The 24121-nt window shown below is 55.5% G+C and overlaps 1 protein-coding gene and 2 non-coding genes across 3 annotated transcripts in view; 1 reads left to right on the forward strand and 2 right to left on the reverse strand.

The window, feature by feature from the left end:
- Nucleotides 1-24121, reverse strand: part of LOC127040989 (uncharacterized) — a 113289-nt gene that overhangs the window by 16160 nt on the left and 73008 nt on the right. The gene's annotated exons all lie outside the window — the stretch shown is intronic.
- On the reverse strand, nucleotides 13748-13929 carry LOC127041015 (U2 spliceosomal RNA). Its single transcript, XR_007771598.1, has one exon. It is a non-coding gene; the product is annotated as a U2 spliceosomal RNA (small nuclear RNA).
- Nucleotides 23188-23260, forward strand: TRNAF-GAA (transfer RNA phenylalanine (anticodon GAA)). Its single transcript has one exon. It is a non-coding gene; the product is annotated as a tRNA-Phe (tRNA).

The raw sequence follows: 24121 nt of genomic DNA on the forward strand, positions 1-24121 counted from the left end.
TAAATCCCCTCCCAAAGAGAAAATTTTGGGTACTGAAGGGCTCTTTAACCCAGCAGCAAAAGGCAGAACAAGAACCAGTGGCTGGAAGTTAATGGCAGAGAAACTAAAATGAGAAATAAGGGACACATTTGCAATTGGGTGATTAAACATTGGAACAAAGTACCCAGGGCAATGATGGATTCTTCACCCCACATGGGGGTGGCAAGAGGGGACAGGGGGTGCTGAAGACAGTGCTCTCGGGTGAGATAGAAAACCATTTCTCTCCGGTGCTTGGCTGGTGGCCTTGCTCTCATGCTCAGGGTCTCCCTGATCTCCATTGCTGGGGTCAGGAAGGAATTTCCCCCAGCTCACACTGGCAGGGATGTTGGAGTTTTTGTCATCCTCTGTGGCATGAGGCACAAGTCACTTGCCCAGATCAGCTGGGTACATCTCACCAAATCCATTCCAGTTCAGGGGCCTCCAGTATTGGTACCCCTCTGCCTCTCCTATGCTCCGTCTGTAGCACACAACGAGATATTCTCCTAAGGGCTGGAATATTTTGGTTTAATCCCAGTGGTTGGGCTCTGTGCAGGAGTGACTTTGTGGCCTGTCACATGCATGGGGGTTAGACAGGATTATTTAGTTGTCTTGACTGGCCTTAAAATCTAGACATGGATGTTCTGGCTACAATGTTGCAATGTCTGACTCGTGGTCTATCCAGCTCCCAGGGGCCTCGTTCCAATCGAATTCCAGGCCAGGATTCAGAGACTGGCAGCTGCAGGGCAAGGCAATGGGGGCTGGTGGGAGTCACTTTGGGGCTGTCACTAGGCACAGAAAACAAAACCTCTCCCAACATCCCGACTGCTGCCATCAGGGCATCTGGCTGTAGAGGAGCCGGGTCAGCGCCCCCCGTGGAAGGAATCGGGGGGATGGAAACCCCCAGGATGGGGAGTTGTGTGTTTCAGCCATGTTAGTATCACTCAAACACATGCACAGTACCCACACGCAGAGCCAGTTCATACTGTAAAACCCCCAGACCCATGAGGGACGTGTTAATCTCAGCACAAGTTCTGCTTTAACCAATTAGAAATAACCCTGTAATTATTGTGGAATCTCAGTGCCAGAGGACGCCAAACCCCTGAGCTGTCAGTAGAGGGCCAGGTGTAGCGTCACTGGACACTGTCAGTGCTTCGGCAGCGAGGCCTTGTACGTGCTGGTCCTGGTGGCTCACACACATGGCTAGGGAAAGGGGAAGGTTACACACATCCCCAGCCGGAGCCCTCACCCTTCCTGCACCCCAACCCCCTGCCCGGCCCAGAGCCCCTTCCCGTACCCTGAACCCCTCATTTCTGCCCTTCATCCCCTGTTAGAGCCCTCACCCCCTCCCGCATCCTTACCCCCCTGCCCCAGCCCAGAGCCCCTTCCCATGCCCTGAACCCCTCATTCCTGACCTTCACCCCCCTTTAGAGCTGCTATGTCACTCTACTGGCTCTTTACCTCCAGCACCCACACTTGCCTTGAGAGCTCTAGCGCTGGCAGGCAGATGCGCACGCTGCTAGGCAGCAGCCTTGGTAACAGTAGACATGTGTCTCTGTGGCGCAATGGGTCTTTGTGTTTTGCTGTTAATCGAAAGGATGGTGGTTTGAGCTCCCCCAGGGATGGCGGTAACCCCTTGTTCCTCAAGACCTGCTGGGAGCCTCAAAGGCTACCTTAAACTCATCTCTGTTGGCCTCAGTGGTTTCTGCTCAGGCCAGAAGACTCTGCTGGAGGCAACTCAGAAATCCATCTCCCAGCACCCATGCCGGAGGCTCAGGCTTAATCCTCAAAGTTGAACGCAAAACCTTCAGCCAGGTGTGTTTTGCTCCATTCTCGCCTCTGCCCAAGAGACAATGGAGAAATGTAGGAGAAACGCCTGCTAGAAGACGCCTCCCTCTCACTTCTCTGTAGGCTGTGACATTATTAATATCAACTGGGACCATACAGATCATTGCTGCCACCACTCTTATATATTTGCAACAAATATTGTGCAAAAGTTGTAGTGTGAGGTGTCTATGAAAAGGTTATGATTTGCTGGTTATAATTATACTAGCTGTATGTGTGTACCATTTTTGTATTTGAAATTATGAATATGGGCTATGTACTTGTATCTCAAATGTATTTGATTTCGAGTAGCCTCAGTGATGCATTTGGTCAGCTTGTTGAAAAAGGACTATTCTCAGTAAGTGCCCAATCAAGAAATGCTTCACTGACAATGGACTTTGGAAAATGCCAATCCACATCTGAGCTTTCCTGGGAACATTCAAAGTAACATGTAAACAATGGCGTAGGCCTGCAAATTGAATCATGCATGGACATGTGACCTGCCCGTGTGACTCCAAACTCCATCTTGCTGCTTTGATTTTCCTAGGTCAGCCCTAGGACCAATCCTATTCAACTTATTCATAAATGATTTGGAGAAAGGGGTAAACAGTGAGGTGGCAAAGTTCACAGACGATACTAAACTGCTCAAGATAGTTAAGACCAAAGCAGACTGCGAAGAACTTCAAAAAGATCTCACAAAACTAAATGATTGGGCAACAAAATGGCAAATGAAATTTAACGTGGATAAATGTCACGTTGGGAAAACATAACCCCAATTATACATACAATATGATGGGGGCTAATTTAGCTACAACTAATCAGGAAAGAGATCTTGGAGTCATCATGGATAGTTCTCTGAAGACGTAGCAACGAATTGACACATATGACCCCAAGATGAGATCATTAATACACTAACCTGAGGAGAAGGACACCCTAACATTAGTAGGGAGAGGAAATACAAAACGGGAAGAGGGGAGAAACCCCTACTGAACATGCATTACACCTAGCGACGGCAGCAGAACAGATTATCGGCTACACAACCCAAGAACGGGATCTGCATGTTGCTGTAGACAGATCAGTGAAAAGCTCCCCTCAATTCACAGCTGCCAGCAAAAAAGTTAACATCAAGTTAGTATTCATAAGGAATGGGCTGGAGAATAACACCAAACATTTGTATACAAACCAAGGGGGAAGCCTCCAATACCCTAGGACCACCCTGCCTACTACAGCGCTGCACACAGCATATTTTATATCTATCTTTGAGAACTGGGGAAGAAATGGGTCTAAAAAGAAGCATTTGCTAATGAGAGAAAACCACCCGAATATGAAGATATTTTATATTAAGTGAGAGTAATTGGACAGTGGAAGTTCAATTAACAGACAGCAATAATTCCCCCCCCCCACACACACGCACACACACACCCACACACACCATTCATATGGCAGCAGGGAGCCCTTTGAGGAGGTGCTTTAAGAGGGTATGTGAGGGGAGTGTGGAGCAGGAAAACTTCCTGGCAGTGGGAAGGAGGCAGAAGCAGGGGCAGGCAGGTGACTGGCAGTTGGGGGTAGCAGTAGCCAGGACTGTGTAAGCTTGTGCTGGACAGTCTCCACTGCAGCCTTTTTCCTCCTGTCCCCTTCCTCGCCAGCAGAGAAAGGCCACCCCAGCCCACCCCAGAGGCAGCTGTGTCTCAGGGCTCTGCAAACTGCAACCATTAAGCCCCTTCTTCTTTGGGGAACGATTCAGGACAATTTCCCAAAGAAAGGAAGAAAATTTGCTGCAGGTCAAACAGATGTGAAAATATCCCAAATCTGAGACTGTTAAATTAATATTGGAGAATTAAAGAGAAAATGGGGCAAAATCTGAAAAGGAGACTAGAGAAAGTGTCAATAATTGCTCCAGCAGCACCGACCCCTCATGGAGCCCTTGCTGCTTTTACAGCTGAGAGGAGACGTCCTCTCTCTGACGCCTGGCCGTGGTGGAAGTGGTGACCCAGTGAAGCTGACTTGAGGCTGATGCAAGGTAAGCAAAGCAGAACCAGCTGCCCAGGGTACGGGGTTGGAAGTCAGAATAGGGGGGTGGGCCTGGGTTCCCCTACATCAGTGGTTCTCAACCAGGGGTACATGTACCCCGAGGGTACACAGAGAACTTCCATCAACGCATCTAGTTAATTGCCTCATTTTACCACAGGCTACAGAAAAAGCCCCAGCAGAGTCTGTACGAACTGACATCCCCGCACAGAGAGTGACTCGTACACATGGCTCTGTGCCCCAGGCACTGACAGGGGAGCGCAGGGCTCACACCCCTGGGGTGTATGGATAATTCTCAGGTAGAAGGAGACGGTTGCCAGCCACGCGCAGTCCCCGGGCGTGGGGACAGGCAGCTGTTTCCGGATCGGACACTCGGGGCCCACAAGTGACCTGCTGCCCGACACCAGCTCCTGGACTTGCATCTTTGGCAGGAGACCCCCCAGCCCCTCCCCCACTCTACCCCCTAATCTCCACTCCCCTCCCCGAGCTGGGGGAGAACCCAGGAGTCCTGGCTCCCATCCCTGCCCTTCCCCCACTCTAACCCCTAGCCCCCCTTCCCCGAGCTGGGGGACAACCCAGGAGTCCTGGCTCCCAGCCCTGCCCACCCTCGTCTTTCCATAGGGCTCCACCCCCCCCCGAGCGGGGCAGCCCCGCGGGGCACATCGGGGCGGCACAGACGAGCCCAGGGGAGGAGCAGGCGCCCGGCAGCCCCCACCGCACTGGGGGGCGCTGCGCTGCGGGGGGCGGGGCCAGGCCGAGACCCCGGGACACGAGAGTTCGCGTCAGGAGCCGCAGCTTGGGGAGGGCGGGGCCCGGATCTCTGGGGGGCGGGGCGGGAGGGGTCCGATTGACCCAGGGACCCGCCCTCTTCTACACTCGAGAGGACGGAAACGCCCCGGGGCAGGCTGGGAGTTGTAGTTCCTGGCTCGTCTCAGAGCGGAAGTGACGAACGGTTGCTCAGGCAACGCGCCCCCTCCCGGTGCACACTGGGAAGCGTAGTTCCGTCCACCGAGGCTTCGCTGCCCCCGCCCCCTCCCCACGGGGAGCCGGGGGGGGGGCACCAGTGGGACCCGCCCCGGCGCTGCGGGGGGGACGCGGGCTCGGGGGCAGCCGGCGGGCGGGGCCGGGCCGAGGGGCGCTGAGGCGGGACGGGGAGTGGCGGCTCCGCACGGGGGGGCTGGGGGCTCAGACACCCAGTTCCAGGCGCCAGGCCCAGCCCCTGCCCCGGGAGCAGCCCCGGGCCGTGGGAGCCGGGCGGGGGGGGCACAGGGCAGAGGCAGCGCGAGTGAAAGGGCTTCACCCCCCCCCCCCGCTGGGCCTGGGGGGGAAACGGGGGGGGCTGAGCTGCCTGGGAGCATCCCCACAAGCAGCAGCCTGGGGCCGCGGGGCCTTCAACCTCCCCCAACCTGCCCCCCAGTGTCCCCCCCCGTCCACTGTGACTCTCCTGCCAGCACCACCCCCATCTGTGGGGATCCCTCAGCCCCCGGCATCCCCTCCCCCATCATGTACACTCTACCTGGCCTTCCCCTTTGCTCCCAACCTCCTCCTCGCCCCCGTCCTCAGCACCCCAACACCGACCTCCTGTTGCTCCATCTCCCACATCCTCCTTCCCATCCTCAGCGCCCCACCCCTAATTGCCTCCAACCCATTTCTCATTGCTGGGCCCCACTTTCCCATCCCCCCACTCCCCCAGTCCATCCCCAGGGTGTGAGGTTCATCTTCAATCTCTGCTACACCCAAACCTGCCAGGTTCCCCTTTTCAACCACTGTGGGGTCGTCCAACCGCCAACACCCATCCACTCTGGGCTCTCTGAATCCCACATTCCCACAATGCACCTTGGCAATGCCACTCTTCTCTATCCCTAATCCCCCTATTCCCTTCCCTGGGGTCCTCCTGGACACTCCAACCCACAGTCAGGCCCCCACGTACATCCCAGTCATTCACATGCTGAGCCAGTTCTTCAGGGACCCCCACAGCCCAGCAAACTTCTCCATCCATGAGCCCCATGGACCTGTGGCCAGGAAGCTCCCACTTTGGCTGGGCTGGGTGTGGGTGTTAATGTTTTCCTGTCTTGTGTGTGCTGTGCTCACAAAGGCTTTTTGCTCCCTCGGGGTGGGGTGTGGTTTTGGCCGAAGATGAGGTGTTTTGGTAGCCCTGTGGATGCTGTGTGGTGTCTGGAATGGGGCGTGTGTTTTCCCATCATGCCCCTTCCCCTCTGCCTGCAGAGCTGAGGACAGAGAGGTCTGAGGAGCAGAGCAGGAGCTCTGGGAAGGAGAAGAGCAATATGAAGATGGAGTGTAAGATGAAGCCAGGTAACTTCTGTGGAGGGAGATATGCTGAACAGGGCCTAGGATTGGGGAGACAAGCAGGTGTGAGCCCCGGGCTCAGATTTCTAATTGTAGCTGTGATGGCAGAATGGGAGGAGGGTTCAAGCCGAAGCCCTGGGGTGCAGGAGTAGCGAGAAGAGGAGCCTCACCACCATTGCTTTTTCTTTCCCTCTTGTGTTGTGTTTCATACCAAGGGAAAAGAAGTCGCGGGGACGGAGTCCAGCCCTGAGGTGAGATGGAAAGTGATCGAGAGCAGTGACAGCGTGAATCCTGTTGATGCCAGGCAAGAGCTGCCCAACTGGAATGAGAGTAACCGTCTCTGTCGGTGAGATGTGTATCTGGTTTGGGAAGGGCTCTGGTCACAGCCGTCCTGGCTCCAGGCAGGGACTTCCCGTTATCTGGGTGTGGGCTTCCGGACTATCTATGGATTCAAGAGAGATGATGTTGCCATTTGCGAGGGCTGATCATCTCTCTTGCGAGGAGTGGTGTGTGCTCCCTAGCAGAAAGTTGGATCCATGAGGGTGACTCCCTGTTCTGAATTTCTTTCTTCCTCCTAGGTTTCTCTCTCTGTGTTGGCCAACTTTCACTCAAACTCTCTCTGTCTCTCCTTTCATGGACACCTGTCATGTTCAGTTGCCTGCATTCTCTTCCTCTGCTCCCCCTCCCCCAGTCTCCTGTGGGCTCATCTTGGTCTATCTGCCCAAGGGCAGGGTCTCTGCCATATTGGGAAGGGGATGTGTCCTGCCTGCCAGGATAAGGGGGTTGCTCCTCCCACCACCTATCTTCAGGGAGACCTCATTGCTGTAACTGGGTCACAGCGTGAGTGGCCAGTCATGTCTTTGGGGCTGTGAGGTCTGAGATTGAGAAGGGTGGGCTCGTGGTCATGGCTTTGGGCAGAGGAGAAGTGGGGCTGGGATTAGAGATGCCCCTTTCACCCGCTAGCTCCATTACTGCATCACCCAAAAGTCTTGCTCAGGGTCCATTATGCCTCCTTGTGCTGGGCACTGCAGGGACAATCAGAGGGACAGCAGGATGCATGAGGAAAGAGATGAGTGTGTGAGGCAGATGGGTGAAGGGGGTGTGTGGCATACATTGGGGATGGATGAGGGGTTGAGGGTTGGACGGACAGCGGGACAGATGGAGAGCTGCAGGGACGGATGGTGATGTCACAGGCTGGACTTGTGATGGGTTCAGCTCTTGGCCGCTGGCTCTGTCATCTCCTGCCCCCATCTTCCTGTCTGACTCTGCCTCTGTCTCTCGCAGGCAGCACTCAGCAGAGTCTGTCCCTGTTGTTACACTGGTGCCTACATCCAGCGCACACCTGTGCGTAATGTGCTCCTGGAGAGCTCAGGCAGGGAGAAGCGTGTGGCTCACGGCTGCTGAACCAGCTACTCCAAAGAGTGCCGCAGATCTCCCCCTCCTCGGGCAGCAAGACCCTGGCCAGGGCATTCCCTGTCCCTCCTCGCTGCCAAAGCAGCCTGCTCAGCGCAGGGACCGAGGTCACCTGCCTCCGCCCAGCCTCTAGCTGGAGCTACTCCAGCCCCGAATTGCTGGTATCCAACCTGGCTGGAGTTGGTCTGATGTCCTAGTGGAGTCCGTTCTTTCTCCCCGGTAGATTATGATTTTCCCCACTGCAGTTAGTTGCTCTTTCCCTGCTTCCCCATAGCCCCTCCCCAGTGATAGTGACCCCTGCTGGCCAGGCACGGGAGTGTCCTGTAGGTTCCTTCTTATAGGAGCAGAGACTCCTGGTGGCGAGGGGCAGCAATGCCTGGCATGTATCCCCCCCAGCATTGCTGCAGCGACCCCTGGTGGCAACTAAGGTCAGTTGCCTATGTGACCCCACCACTTCCATTGCACCTGTGAGCGCTGGTGGGTAGGTGAGGCAGGGCCCTGTATGTATATCAGCCATTGGGGCAGGGCCCTCTGCGTATCCCACTCTCATCTCGGTGACTCGTGTTGCCCAGGTGGGGCAGTCCCCTGTGTGTATTTACTCCCCCAAACCCCTGCATTGGGCCTGTGACCACTGGTAGTCAGAGGAGTCAGTGCCCAAGGTGTATTCCTCACCTCCCCCAAGGTGGCAGGGTGCCTGGGTGGCTGTGTCAGGCAGTGCCCTGGATATCTTCCAACTCCTTTGTGGTAGTGAGTCCTGCTTCTGGTGTGTAGCACTCCCCCACTAGGGATGTGCACTGGTGGCCAAGTATGGCAATGCCCTGTGTGTAGCCCCCTCCCTCCCACCCTGCCCCAGGGTGACCAGATAGAAAGTGTGAGGAATCGGGAGGGGGTGGAGGATAATAAGCACCTACATAAGAAAAAGCCCCGAATATCAGGACTGTCCCTATAAATTCAGGACATCTGGTCACCCTATCCCCTCTACCCCTGTGCCAGGTATGGCAGGCACTGATCCCTGGCATCCCCATGGGGCAATACCCTCTGTGTATTCCCCAATTGGGGCAGTGACCACTGCTGGTCAGGTGGGGCAGTGGTGTGTGTGTGTGTCCCCTATTTAGGTAGTGACCCCGATGGCTAAGTGAGGCAGTGGCCTTTGATTCCCTCTTCTCTCCCCAGGCCCCTCTGTCTCCGGGGTAAGGCCCCCAGTTGGGGCACTACCCGATGTGTATCTCTACAAATTGGAGCAGTGACCTCCCTGTGGTGCCCTGGTGTGGCAGTGCCCTATTGGTATCTCCCTCCCCCTCTCCCCCGCCATTGTGGTAGTGGCCACTTCAGGCAGTGGCCTGCTTATTCTCTCCCTGCCACCAGCACCATTGCAGCAGTGCCCCCTGGTGGCCATGTGCGGCAGTGCCCTGCCTGTATCCCCTCCAACCATTGCTGCAGTGACCCCAGGTGCCCAGTTTGAGTAGTAGCCTGTGTGTACCTCACCTCTTGGGGCAGTAACGTGTGGGGCCAGCTAAGACAGTGCACAGTCTGTGATGTCTGGCGGCCACGTAGGGCAGTGGCCTGTATGTACCATCTCCTCTGGAGTGGTGACCACGGGTGTCTTGGTGCTAAGATGCAGCCACCTCTGGGTTACATGGTGGGGCTGTTTACAGGACAGAGGGGACAGCCCCCCCATTCCAGGAAGTAGGGGAATGTCTGGTGTTCCGGGCAGAGCGTTCCACCTTCTATTGAACTGTGATGTTCTGAGCACCTTTCCCCTGCATGAAGAAGACCCTGTGTGACTCCAAAGCTGGTCCAGTAACAGGTATCACCTCACCTGCCTTGTCTCCCTGATATTCTGGAAACTGTCCAACTTCCCCTTCACTGTTGGTCTTCAAACCTCCTCCAAGCAACCCCCCACCAATTCCTTAAGATGCCAAACATCCCCTGGAGCCCAACCTGTGGGGGGGCACCCCACCTGAAAACCCTACGGCACCATGGGGGTGGTAGTGTCCACTGCCTCCATCTCCCACCAGCCAGGATGGGCCCCACAGCACCATGGGAGTGGTTGTGTCTCCTGCTTCCATTTCCTGACAGCTGCTGCCAGGCCCGGCCCAAACTTCCCATTTCTGGTGCAAGTCTGGAAGCAGATGCTGCCATGAGGCGGTGCCGGGAAGTGTGGTGCTGGTGTCAGGAGAAAGCAGGAGGAGTAGGTGGCTCTGTACTACTGCAGGGAGGTGCTGCCCTTGCTGTGAAAGGGCCCCGCTATTAGAGGAGATGTCATCTCCCTGCCCTGCCATGCTCTGCACCAGCCCCTGCTTGTCACGGGAGCAGGGCTGGCTCCAGGCACCAGCATAGCAAGCAGGTGCCTGGAGCAGCCAATTCAAAGGGACGGCCCGTCCGGTATTGGGGCAGCACGTCTGGGTCTTTAGCGGAAATTCGGCGGTGGTTCCCCCATTCCCTGTGTTAGTCTTTGAGCTGCCGCCAAATGTCTACCAAAGAGGAAGGGAGGGAGGGAGGACTCGCTGCCGAACTGCCGCAGAAGAAGCAGTTGGTTGAGCTGCCGTCGAAGAGCCACGGCTTTTTTTTTTTCCTCCTCCTGCTTGGGGCAGCAGAAAAGCTGGAGCTGGCCCTGCACAGGAGGAGCAGGGTCCAGTCTGCGGAGCTGCAGCAGGGAACCCTGCAGCCCAACACCTGTCAGGCACCCCCGTTCTCCATGCCCCTAATCCCTGCTGCCCCCCCCCCATCAGTTACAGAACAGGAGGCAACTTAACTTCCGCTCACTGTTCCCTTTATAGAAGTACAGTCAGAACTCTCACAGGCTGGGCAGCAAGGAGCTGATGCCGTTGTGTTCACCCCAGTGGATATTGCAGCCCTTAGTATAGAGGTTTGTTCTTTAAACATGGGGTCAGTCTCCTGTGGGGTTGGGTCACAGGAGAGCCCCGTGACCCTTCCTGTGCTTCTAACCCTGCACTGTTCACCCTGCGTCCTCCCCCACGCCCCTAACCCTGTGCCCCTCTCTGGCACCCCTAACCCTGTGCTCCTCCCTGCACTCCCTCTAGCACCCCTAACCCCTACATCCCCACCTCTTGCACTCCTAACCCTGCATCCCCTCCAGCACCCCTACGTCCCTCACCCCTAACCCTATGTCCCCTCCTGCACCCTAAACCTGTGACCTCTGGCACCCCTACACCCCAACCCTGCACCCCCTCCTGCACCTCTTACCCTGCCCCCTAACCTCTGAACCCCTAACCCCTGTGCCCCCTCCTGCCCCCCAACTCCTGCCCCACCCGGCACCCAACCCCTGAACCCCTAACCCTGTGCCCCCCCTCTGGTGCCCCAACCTCTGCACCGCCAGCCCTGTGCCCCCCCTCCAGTGCCCCTAACCCCTAACCCCTGCATCCTCTTACACCCATAATCTCTGCACTGTGCCCCCTTTTTCCATAACCCCTGCACCCCCTCTTGTGCCCACTTGGGGAAACTGACCTGGATGCACGGAGTAGCTGGCATTGCTGCTCGCTATCCCCGCCGTCCCTGAACACTGCTCCTCCACCCAACACGAGGGGGCTGTGAGAGGGGACCAAGGAGCGACATCGGGGCTCCCTGCTTCCAGGTCACCTTCCCCATCTGGGCTTCTGCTCTCTGTCCTCCTGTTATGCAGCCCAGGTGGGGAAGGTGACCTGGATGCAGGAAGCCCTGATGTCGCTCCTTGCTCCCCACTCAAAACCCACTAGGGGGGCACGGAAGAACACTGGGGGGAGCAGTATCCGCTCATCACCGCTCTCTCCCCCTTCTCTTCCCCTCCCTCCCTCCATGTCCCTATTCTGGCAGGGAGCAGGGAGAAATCTGGACACCACCCCAAGCAGCACTCCCCTGCCAGCCGGGAGCAGTTTCTGACTTTACACCAGCAGCACACACCTCACTGCTACCGTACAGCACCGCCCTTGACTATGGTACTCCTAGGTAATTCCCTGGTGGCACCCACCCCTAAGGCTGGCCCTGGCTATGGGCTTCAGAGGGAGTGACCAGACCAGGCGGCCATGGAGAGATCCAGCCCCTGTTCTCCCCTCCCAGCTTCTAGCAATCAGAGGCCAGGGACATGCTTCCATGCTGATGACAGGTACTGCTCGACAATGATCCAAAGTACATTCATATTCCTTATCTGAGTCAGATGCCACCAACTGAAGATTGATTTTTCCTGTCTAGTGGTTCAGGTTCTGAAGTGTCTGCATCAGAGTGTTGCTCTTTGAGGATTTCTGGCAACATGTTTTACACCTCGTCCCTCTTTGATTTTGGAAGGCTCTTCAGATTCTTAAACCTTGGGTCGAGCGCTGTAGCTGTCTCTAGAAATCTGTTATACCTTCTCTGCATTTTGTCAAATTTGCAGTGAAAGTGTTCTTAAAGTGAACAACATGTGCTGGGTCATCACCCAAGACTGCCATAAAATGAAATATATAACAGAATGCGGATAAAACCATAGAGCAGGAGACATACAGTTCTTCATCAAGGTCTTCAGTCACAAATTAACGCATTATTTTTTTCACGAGCGTTATCAGCATGGAAGCATGTCCTCTGGAATGGTGGTTGAAGTATGAAGGCATATGGATATTAGCATATCTGGCACGTTAATACCTTGCAACGCTGGCTACAAAAGTGCCGTGAGAAAGCCTGTTCTCACTTTTAGGTGACGTATATAAGACATGGGCAGCATTATCTCCAGTAAATGTAAACAAACTTGTTTGTCTTAGCGATTGGCTGAACAAGAAGTAGGACTGACTGGACTCTAAAGTTTTACATTGTTTTCTTTTTGAGTGCACTTATGCAACAACAAAAAAATCTACATCTGGAACTTGCACTTTAATGATAAAAAGATTGCACTACAGTACTTTATATTTTACAGTGTAAATATTTGTAATAAAACTATTTATAGTGAGCACTGTACACTTCGTATTCTAGGTTGTAATAGAAATCAATATATTTGAAAATGTAGAAAAACATCAAAAATAAATTTCAATTGGACTATTGTTTAACAGTGCGATTAAAACTGAGATTAATCATGATTTGTTTTAAGTTAATTGCGTAAATTAACTGCGATCAATTGACAGCCCTAGATTTGAATTTTTCTGTCACATGCAGGACCATCTAGAACATCTGTGTGCAGGGAAAGATCGTGGGGGGAGTTGTGCTGTGAAATTATTTCCTGTTCTGACATGTCCCCAATTGCCCTTTTTGCCCTAACACGCTGCAGCGCAACATCAATGTTTTGCTCCAGATCATTCCGTCCTTCCAGGGGCCAGGGAAGGGAAATTGCTGCAGTGGAGCCGGTTGAGGTAGGGATTATCAGGGAGTTGCTGGCGGTTTCCCTTTGCGAGGAGAAAGGGCAGTAAATACATAGGGGGTGGGAACTTCCAGGAAGGTTGGTCTGTGTGGGTGAGGGCAGGAAATCCCCAGGGTGGGGAAAGGGTGGGGGACAGGATGTGACAAACCTGCTGGGATTTGTTTACTGTGAGGCTCCAGCATTTCTCAAATGTGGCCACCAGGGGCTTGTATTGCGGCTACAGCCTCCTGGACTATAATTGAGGGGGAGTCGGGGGCAGCAAAGCAGTGGCTCTTCCCCACGGGCTGCCTGCAGGGGCTGGTCCCTACCCCCTTCCTGAGTCATAAACACTGTAGGAGCAGGCAACCAGTGGGAGTTCCCCACCTTCCCACCTGCTGTGGGGCTTGGGCTTCAGGCTTCTGCTCTGGGATGGTGGGCAGCAGGCTCAGTCAAGATACATGGAACGTAGGCTGGGTGGGGAGAAGTCTATGTAACTCATGCAGTTATTGATATACATGTGACCTCGAATATTACCAATCTGTGTTCCCCTCCAAGCCCCCCCAACCAATCATCTCCCAAACAGACCCTCAGTCCGGAAAGCATTCGTCCCTCATGTTGTTGAAAAGACTCACAGCAAACAGAAGAATCCCAGCTTTTAAAACAATCCTTCAGCAAGACAAAGAAAGTCACATCTGTAAACTTAGAAAACACTCCCAAGAAATTGTAACAATATGTTGTCATGAAGAAACCAAAGTGCTAAAGAGGCCTGATTTTTCAACTACTTTAAAAAAATCTTCTCAAATCAGCACCTTTAGAGTGAAACTCTTTCTGCCTTTCTAACCAGACCATTCTCCGCAAGAGGAGAGGTACTGGTCCTGGAGACACTGCAATACCAGGTCAATGTATGGGGTGGGTAGAAGAAGCTCCTTTTCCATCCCCTTGTTTCAAAAATCAATTGAACATACAGTCTTCAAATAAAGAACCTATCATATTAAACTGATAAGAACAGATATAACTTAGATAATATTTTTACTTCAAGGTCCCAGAGACACAGACAAGGTTTTCATCTTGAGGCTAGAAGACCAAAAACATCAAGACACTTGATTGTGGCCTTGGAAAAGAAAAAAGACTACTCACTCTTGATCTTAGCTCACAGACAGCCGAGCAGCGATGCTGACTTTCGGATGCTAGGCAGCCTCTCTTCCCCCACTGCTTTCTACTTCAGCAGAGGGGCTCCCAGACACTAACCAAACACCATTCACGAGGCTTTGATAACTACGTAACTGCAGACTGAAAGGAGATGGTGAAACGGGGAGCAGCTTTTCCAGAGGAAACGCAGGGCCCCGGGCTGCGGTGACAGGGCTGCAGCCCAACCCCCAGCTCTCTGGGGTCTCACCTACATCCCAAGCAGCCAACTTCAGACAGTCCCCAACTTTCCCCAGCTCCAGCCCCCAAAGCTTCCGCAAGGCCAGATCTGAACATGGAGCCCCCCCAAACATCCCCAACCACCAGCCATGATCTCCCCAGCACACCCCAAACTCCCGCTCCCAGCAGCCCCACAGTCTACCCCCAGCCCTGACCCCCCCACACCCCAAACTCCCAGCAGCCACACAGTCCCCCCCAGCCCTGACCCCCCCCATACCCCAAACTCCCAGCTGCCCCACAGTCCCCATCCCCAGCCGCTCCCCCTCCAGCCTGGCTCTGACATCCCCGAGCCCCCCCAGGCTCCCCCTCCCCTCGCTCCCGGGCCCAGCCTGGGCTCCGAGCTCTGCAGCCGAGCTGCGCTCCGGGCCCCTCCTGCAGCTCCTGGCCCAGCCGCTCCCGGGCTCCGTGGTCCCGGCCCCGCAGGAGAGGCTGCTCCTTCCCACCCCGCCCGGGCTACTCACCCCCCGCAGCCCCAGGCAGCCCCGCTCCGGCTGCGGGGAGCTCGGGAACGCTGCCCCCCCCCACCCGGCAGGGTGCAAACCAAGCAGCCGGGCCCGGCCCCTCCCGGTAGGAGCGTGTCCGCCCCACGCGTGTCCCCGCCCCCCGGGCCCTGCCCCCGGCCCCGCCGCGCTACCCGCGGGCTGCAGGGCTGAAGCAGCCTCCGCACTGCGCTCCCTGCCCCGGCCCTATTGCCGCACACAGGGGCGGGGGGCTGGGGGGAGGCAGGAAGGGGCGACTCCTCCCCAGGCCTGGCCCTGCCCCCGCCCCCGGGCCCCTCGCAGGGGGGTTGGGTCATGCGGGGAAGCGAGGACCCCCCCTCAGTCCAGAGGGGGCAGGAGAGGGGCTGGGTCTCCCCAGGGGAAAAGCAGGGGCAGGGGCTGGTGCTGCTGAACCATCAGCCCAAGGAGCCCCCGGCTGAGAATGCAGCGAGCACGTGTCAGTTCAGCGCTGGAGATGGGGCTCAGCACGCGTGAATCACCTGCCTCTAAAGCGTCTAAATCTCCTGGGCACAGCTCACCAGGGCACAGCTTGGGAGCTGCACTGGGAATAGATCCTGCAGGAAACCCCCTCCCCCCCACAGCAGAGTGAACCCAGAGCTTGATGGATCGAAACCATCCTCTGTTAGCTTGGGTTTCATTACAGCCCTGGCAATAACCCGGCTGCCTGCGTGTGTTCTGCACAGAAAAGAAGAACAAATTCTCTCCCTGTTCACCCTTCCACGGTGATTAAAGGAAGAAATAAAGCCCCAGCAGAGCCGTGCCCCACAGAGTCCCCTCCTGGAAGGCGAGAGATGTGCAGGGACTAGGGCTCCAGCTCAGGGTTGCCAGGTTTATAGAACTTTTGGCAATACCCAGAATGGGGCCAAGTCCTGCCCCTCCCCCCACCTCCGCCTAAGGTCTGGGAGGGAGTTTGGGTACATGAGGTGCAGGTTCTGGGATGGGCAGGGGAGGCGGTGGCAGGCTCTGGGAGGGAGTTTGGGTACATGAAGTGCAGGTTCTGGGATGGGCAGCGGAGGTGGTGGCAGGCTCTGGGAGGGAATTTGGGTGCATGAGGTGCAGGCTGTGGGCTGGGGCAGGGGTTTCGGGGGGCAAGGGGGCACTGGCAGGCTCTGGGAGGGAGTTTGGGTGCAGGAGGGGGTACAAGCTCTGGGAGGGAATTTAGCTGCATGAGGTGCAGGCTCTGGGATGGAGCAGAGGGTTGGGGTGCACGAGAGGCAGGGGGCAGACCCTGGGAGGGAGTTCGGGTGCGTGCAGTGTCTGGGCTGGGACAACCCCCTAAACCTGCTTTTAGCAATCAGAATAATTTAGTGTCACCTTATTTTTGCCTGCCCCAGTACAAAAGAAGAGGCTTTTGTGAGTTTCCTGACTCAGAGGATGAAAATGGAGGTTTGTCAGTCCGCAATGCTGTGAATCGTTGTCGAGCAGAACCCATTGTTGGCACTGGTAGTGTAGACACAGCCTCAGCCTCGGTGCTGGTGGGGGGGAAGTATTGTCTCTAGAGTCACCCAGGGTGGTGTGGGATTGTCCCAGGTTACTGGGTGGGGGCTTGAGCGGGTTCTGTGTTGTGTTGTTAAAAAGGATCCCCAAGATGTTGAACCCTGGGCCATGTTGCTGCCGACTCCAACTGGCAGAAGGGTCACAGAAAGAAGCAGGGGGAGGGGAGGAGCACCCATTAATTTATGCAATTATTCACTGAGGCAGAGGCCTGGCAGGAAGGAACTACCTGTGCAAGCCCCCTTGGCAGAGAGGGGGATCTGTGATGTCCTCGGCACTGGAGATACAGCCCAGGGATGGGGCAGTAAATGGAGCGGTGAAGATTTGTGAGCTGGGAACTCCTCTCCCTGGGTATTTCCTCTGCAGGCCTGTTTCAGTGTCTCTCTTTGCTCTTTCCCTGTGTAACCCAGTGGTTCTCAAACTTTTTGAACTGGTGACCCCTTGCACAAAGCAAGGTGCCGAGTGCAACCCCCCCCCATCAATTCAAAACATGTTTTTTCACATTTAACGTTATTTTAAATGCTTAATTTATAACCCAATTCTTTAAAATGAGTTTAACTTTTCTCACCACTTTTAAATTCAGCCTAGAACACACTTCGATTGAATTATTGTTATAAGCAGAAAAGGGTTTTTAAAATAGTTACTGTTCAGTACTGGGGGTGTGAAGACATTTGTCAATATCACTTTTCACAGCAGACTTTGCTCCATTGCCACCCTCATTTCTGCTGCCTGCAGAGCTGGGCGGTTTGTGACCCCCCACATAATAACCTCACCCCCTCCCACGAGGGGCTGTAATCCCCCATCTGAGAACTCCTGGGCTGCCCCCTTCCCGCTCTGGCTGGGACACTTGACCCCTGTCCCGTTCCCAGGGGGCTTGTGCTCTCCTGGAGCTGGATCGGCTGCTCCTGAGGGGAGCCAGAGCCGGGGCGGGGAGGGGAGAGATGTCAGTGAGGCCAGCAGCGCTGGGAGCCACAGACACAGGGGGGCAGAGATGGGCTGAGGAGGGGCTACTTGAGAAAAGTCACTTCTCTGCCCGCCCCCAGTGCTCCCCCCCTGCTCCCCCCATCCCCTGGGGCCTGCCTTAATTCAGACAGTCCCTTTCCCGTCATATCCCCAGCACATCAGTGATTGCGATAGCAGGGGGCAGGTTTTCTGTGGGGCACTGAGCTTTGCCAGGGGGTTGGTGGCTCCTTTCTTTCCTCACCCTGGAGTAAACTCAGCTTTTTATTCCATCATTGATGTTTCATGGAATAAAAACAGCAGCATGAAGAAAGAAGTGGGCACCGCGGGTCTCAGGGGAGGGGCAGAGAGGTGCAAGTAGTGGGCTGGGCTGGGCTGGGCAGGGGAGGGGCAGAGAGGTGCAAGCGGTGGGTTGGGCTGGGTTGGGGAGGTGCAGAGAGCTGTGGGTGGTGGGCAGTGCAGGTGAGGGGAGGGGAAGAGAGGTGCGAGTAGTAGGCAGATCAGGTCTCAGGTGAGGGGCAGAGAGGCGTGGGTGGCCGGCAGGATGGGTGCACAGGAGGGGCAGAGAGGTGTGGGTGGTGAGCAGGACAGGGGACAAAGAGGTGTGGGTGGTGGGCAGAGCAGGTGTCAGGGGAGGGGCAGAGAGGTGTGGGTGGCAGGCAGGACGGGTGTCATGGGAGGGGCAGAGAGGTGCGAGTAGTGGACAGTGCAGGTCTCAGGGGAGGGGCAGAGAGGTGTGAGTGGCAGGCAGGATGGGTGTCACAGGAGGGGCAGAGAGGTGTGGGTGGAGGACAGGACGGGACAAAGAGGTGTGGATGATGGGTGGAGCAGGTCTCAGGGGAGGGGCAGAGAGGTGTGGGTGGTGGACAGGACAGGGGACAAAGAGGTGTGGGTGGTGGACAGGAGAGGGGACAAAGAGGTGCGGGTGGCGGGCAGACCTTGGGGCAGAAGGTGTAGAGGCAAGAGCAGCAGGCAAGGAGGCCTCAGGGGAGGAGAGGAGCAAGCAAGAGGCAGACTAGCTTCTAGGGAGCTTCCAGCGCTCATGTCCAGCCTCCCCACATGAAAGAGTCATGGGCCACCTCTCTGGGTATTCACTAACCAAGCCCCTCCCCAAGCTGTGTTGCTGGGAGAAGCCCTCCTGTTCACACAGCGCTATCTGCATCAGGATACAGTCGATATAACTGCATTGCTCGGGGTGTGTGTGAATTTTTTACACCCCTGTGTAATGTAGTTACACCCATCAAATTTTGTAGCATAGACCTGTCCAAAGAATCACTCACACAAACCTTGGGAGTAAAACGTCACCTGCTCCTCTGCTTTACAGAATCCAAACACAAGCAAAGCTTGTCTGGCCCCTGTGGGGGTTGGCAGACAGTCAGGTGTGGGCAGATAGGCTGCTTTAAATAACAGCAGGCACCATGGCTTCGCTGGTTAAAGCACCTGCTCAGTAAACAGGAGATCCTGCGTTCAACTCACTGTGGTGCCTTGTTGACTGGTTGTTGGGGCACATGGTATTGGCTACTGTCAGAAGACAAGATTCAGAGCTAGATGGGCCTTTGGTCTAGCCCAGTAGGGTTTATTCTTATGGTTTAAATAACACTCACAGGCACTGGTAATAGAGTTACTGAAAGTTTGTGAGTTAGGAGGGGGTAGATCAGTGATCCAGTCCCCACACAGATGACCCCCTCCCTCTGGGACAGGGGCAGGTCTGAGCTCTCACCCAAACACTCATTGTGGCTGCCAGAATCTGTGAGCAGCTTGTTTAGTTTACGCCAAAGATTGAGTCTTGCTTTGCGCACCATGTGTGAGAATGAAAATCCTAAACTGCATTTTGAAATAATGAATGCAGCAGGACGTGTTATTGTCCGTGCCCCAAAGCAGACAGACCAATGGAGAAATGCCGTCAAGTCCAAGGTAATACTCCACTGCCATTTTACCTTTTTTGCTCGCTAAACTCCTTCTTATGTGCCCCCCCCCAGGCTGTCCTCTGCCTCAGCTGCTGCTCCCGGCCTGCTCTAGAGTCAAACATGCAGGGCCCCCAGGGCAACAGAGGCTGGGACAAGGCAGCAGCCTGGGTTGGTCTGGGAAGATGCTGGGAGTTCTCGTTCCCTGAGAACTGGTCCAGCTCCCTTCTCAACAGCAAACAAATCAATTCCACGTCCCCTCCCCAGAAAAATCAGCCTAGAGCCAAGGGCAGCAGGGGACGATTCCCTCTAGTTCCCACCGAGGCAGGAGAGAACCCAGGGTGTTTCTAGCAGAGCTTATGGAACTGACCATATGGGGAAACCAGCCTTTAATAACAGGCAGTTCCAGTTTAAGCTTAGTGTTTTTAACAATTTCTACAACATTAAAAAACCCTTCAATCGTAGTGTCACCACCCATAAAATTGCTTCAGCTTTATAGGTTCCCAAGTGCACAAATAAACATCTCTTCAAATGCAAGGGAGTGAAGATCAGTCAATGTTCAGAGTCATCCCACATAAAAGAACCATGTTGTGGTACATACTGGCCCCATCATGTGGCCATCGCTTTTCCCTCCTCTCTATTAAAAGTTTTAGTATTTTGCACAGAAACTTTCTTCCCTCAAGAGAGACCTGGGAACCAGGGCTGCCAGCCAGACAAACACCTTTAAGAGGAGGCGTAATCTGTCAAAAAGTGATCTCCCTCCTTCAGTTCAGTGACACCTTGAAATGTTACTTATCAGGGCAGAGCCGGAGGATTAAAAGCAGCTACAACAAACACCTGTGTAGCGGCTCAGGGATGGGGCAGCTCAGGGCAGCCTGCCTTGCCATTAGTGGTGGGCAGGCACTAGGACCCTGGGGCAGTTCTGCCCAGAATCCCTCTACTCCAACAGCAGGAGGAGGCAGGCACACGCTGCTCTTTGTCAGGCAGGGACACAGCACTGCAGGGGGGACATGCAGGGGCTGAGACCCAGCTCCAATTATTGCTGGAGCAGGGCCCCCAGCTCTGAATATTCCTGGAGCCCGAGCACCACACATGTATATAACCTGCTGCCTATGACCACAAGCCGACACAAGGTGCCACTGAGATTTGAACTCAGATTACAGGATTCAGAGTCCTGAGTGCTGCCCATTACACCATGGGACCAGCTTGTGCTGCCTTCTCTGCACATCGGTGACCCTCATGGGGCTGGCTTGTGTAAGGGGGCTCTTGGCCCTTTACTAAAACTTAGTGTGTGTGTGTGTGGGGGGGGTGGTTGGCTAGTTCCCAGCACCAATAGAAGGGGGAAGGATCAATGGGAAATCAGGACCCTAAGACTGACAGTCCCCAGGGACAATGGGGAGAGGCCAAAGCTTCAAGTTAGCTGCACTGACAGGCCAGGCAGTGTAATGAGAGAGTCACCAGGCCAGGGGGTCCCATCCTCCATGTGAGCTGGAACTGCCTGGGTGAGAGTGGGGCAGAACTAAGGAGAGAGCAGGAGCCTGAGAAGAGCCGGGGAGCAGAGTTGTGCAGGTGTAGTGCCAGAAACTGCTGCATGTAGGAATTTGCAACCTGTAGCAGTTACTGATACCTGAGGTTGTTCTTATTTGCTGACTTGTCCTAATTGGCTAAAACTTGACAGTGGTTTCTCTAGCAAAGGCCAGTTCCTGGCCCCTTGGTCCAGACATCCTCCTTCATATCAGGCTAGGGTGACCAGATGTCAAAGATGAAATATTGGGACGTGGGGGGTGGAGCAAAAAAAAGCTGGAGGGCCCCCCCGCCGCCAAGCGGCTGTGGCACAGCCCCATCTCCAACCAACTCTCGGCTCCAACCCCGGCTACATCCCCAGGTCCCCCATCCCCTCACTCCTGGGCCCAGCCTGGGCTCCAAGCTCTGCAGCCGAGCCATGATCCGGGCCCCTCCTGCAGCTCTCGGGCAAGAGGTGAACCAGGCAGCTCCCAGGAGGAGCGTGTCCGCCCCACGTGTGTCTCCACCACCCGCCCACCTGGGCCCTGCCTGCTCCGTGCTGCCCCCAGCCCCACTGCGCTGCCCCGCAGGCTGCAGGGCTGGAGCAGCTTCTGCGCTGCACTCCTGGCCATGGCCATGGCCCGTGTGCAAACCTGGGAGGAAGGAAGAATGCCGCGTGCTTGCGGAAGAGGCAGGGCCAGGGCGAGGATTTGGGGAGGGATCCAATGGGGCAGTGAGGGGGTGGGGCTGGGGGCAGGGGCAGGGTCAGGGCCGGGATTTAGGGAGGGATCCAATGGGGGAATGAGGGGGCAGAGTTGCGGGGGGCGTAAGTATCCCTCCAGACTATGCCTGTGTGCTGAAGAAGAGGACAAAGTTATTTGTTTGTCCAGGGTCCCAACCAAACATCAGTCGGGACACGGAACAAACAAGCAAATATCAGGACAGTACCGATAAAATCGCGACGTCTGGTCACCCTACATCAGCTTCAAGTTGAGAATCATTTCCCATTCCTGCTCTGTGGGAGGGGAGACTTTTAAATGCGCTCTCTGTGCGACTGCACATGGCTAAGCAAAGAGAACAAACCCCAAATCCCCCCCGTGCTTTGGGAGCCAGGTTTGTGGTGGGAATTCTGTAGTTCAGATGACTTCACACCTGGTCATTGTGATTCTTTACCAGTTTCTCTGGCATTGGGGGATTTGTTTCACTGATGGCTGAGTGGTTAAGATGTGGGAGTGGAAAGCAATAGGTTTCCTCTGCGCAGGTTTGAATCCTGCTCACAGCGAGGACTGTGTTTTGGCCAGTCTCTCACCCGGGCAACACCTCAGTACAACCCCCTGAGGCACTCTCAATTCTCTCCCCAACCCAAGTAAATCCTGTTCTGCTCCTTTCATACAGATCCCGGGGGCACCACCTCACACTGTGTCACTGAGGGGTCAGGCAAATTCTCAGCACCTGAAGTCTCTGCCACTCACCTGGTGCCCCATAGATCAGCCATAACCCTGGTTCTGCTCCTCTCTCTAGAGTGCGAAAGGAGCCAAGTCAGCGACTCCATGGGAGCTGCGGGCTGCAGAACCAACAGAGAAAAAATAGGTGTTCAGCACCCACTGGCAGCCAGCTCCTCCCCTGCCCACTACAGGCCTTGCTGACAAGCTCCTCCTCTTCCCCTTCAGCACCTCCCACTTGCCAGTGATCAGCTGTTCAGTGGGGTTCAGGAGGCACTGGGTGGGGAGGGGGAGGAGCAGGGATGGGAAGAGTTGGGGGTGGTTGAGGAATGGGGCAGGAAGTTGCAGGATGGGAAGAGATGGGACAGGGGTGGGGACTTGGGGGAAGGGGTGGGGGCGGGGCCTGGGGACGAAAGGAGGGATTTGTCCTTGATCCCAGACCCCTCTAGGGCTGGCCCTGAAGGAAAACGCTGACTATGACAGTGACAATACAACTGACCAGCATTGCGAGGGAGACAGAGGGAGATCCGCACTCACCGGGTCTCTTCTCTCCCCCAAGGTGAGCCAGACACTGCTCTCTCCTGGATCTCACTCTAGCAGCTGGACACCAAGGAGCCATTTCCCCACAGGAAGTGCATTTAATGCCCCTGTGGTGCTGGGGGGTGGGGCTGGCGCTGCTGCTGCCTGTGGGGCTGGCCAGGGGGTTGATGTCTGCACAGACTCTCAGCTGCCAGGCCGGAGGGGGCACTTACCAGACTGGCTCAATGAAGATGGGGGGTTGACAGAGCAATACAGACGCTCTCCAGAGCACGGAGCAGCATCCGCCCATGGAGCCAGGCAATGAGCATTTCCCACAGCCTGGAGCCGAGGGGGAGGCGGCAGCTGCTGTTCCAGCTGCTCGGGGACAGGCCCTGTCAGCGAACAGCCACTTCTTACTCACCACAGCTAACGGTGCCGGGTTCCTCTGGTGGGGGTATGAAGCAGCCGTTTGTTTTCCTCTCCTTTTTGTGTGCAGCTGCTGACAAAAACATCCCAGACAGAGAAGCAACAGGCCAAAATGCTGTCCTGCATCTGCTAAAGTAGCTCAGTTGGGAGAGCGTTAGACTGAAGATCTAAAGGTCCCTGGTTCAATCCTATGCTTTGGCAGACCCTTTCATTCTTCTTTGTGCAGGGGTGCCTTGTTTTCTGGGAGCACAGCAGTGCTTGCACCCAAGATAAGTTACTGATCTTGGGCTCTGCAGTAGGAAAACATAGAATGAGCTTCTGCCCCTAGTTGGCCCACCTGACCTTTAATGATGAGAGCTGTCTTTCACAACATGGTAGGAAGAAAGTGAAGCAGGGTAGCCCTCAGGAATGGTGCCAGAGGGCTGCTAGGCAGGGACTGGGGATGAAAACTCCTCTATGCAGCTGAGCAATGGCAGTACCAGGAAGGGGCATCTGTAAAAGTGACCCTACACACCTCTTCTCCTCTGGGCACCTAGAGCAGAGGCAGCTGGTGCTTACGGCTCCAAGGGAAGGCTTAAATGCCACAGAGCAACTGAGGTCAGGGCTAGAGGAGGGCAGGACCATGCTTATGTGTGGCCTTAAGACAGGCACAAAAACACTCAGCCAGCCTGCTCCCTGCCATGCCAAACACCCACTGAAGGTCACCAGCATGCGGGGCGGCTGCTGATGCTCTGTGGTCAACATCACAAGATGGTAGGAAAGCAGGGCCAGCCCCCATGGTGGGTCCTCTGACTGGTCCCACTCAAGGTGCTCACTTTTGCAGTGGGGCAGGAGATTTTTCCCCAAGAGGCTTTTTCCCAGCTGCGAAGAAGCAGAGAAACACCCAGGCTCCAAAGGTGCTATGTAGCAAACCCCCTCAAACACAGGGACTGGCGCACATTTGGAAGAGGGAAACTGCTCTACACACTAGCCTGGGCAGCCGCCCATTTTCTTTGGCAAGTCAGGAATGGCAAAGGCTAGACCAGAAGCACCTGGGACTTCTGCCCCAGCCTTTGTGACACC

This window comes from Gopherus flavomarginatus, assembly GCF_025201925.1.
Source record: "Gopherus flavomarginatus isolate rGopFla2 chromosome 13 unlocalized genomic scaffold, rGopFla2.mat.asm SUPER_13_unloc_1, whole genome shotgun sequence".
In the NCBI taxonomy this organism is placed as follows: Eukaryota; Metazoa; Chordata; order Testudines; family Testudinidae; genus Gopherus; species Gopherus flavomarginatus.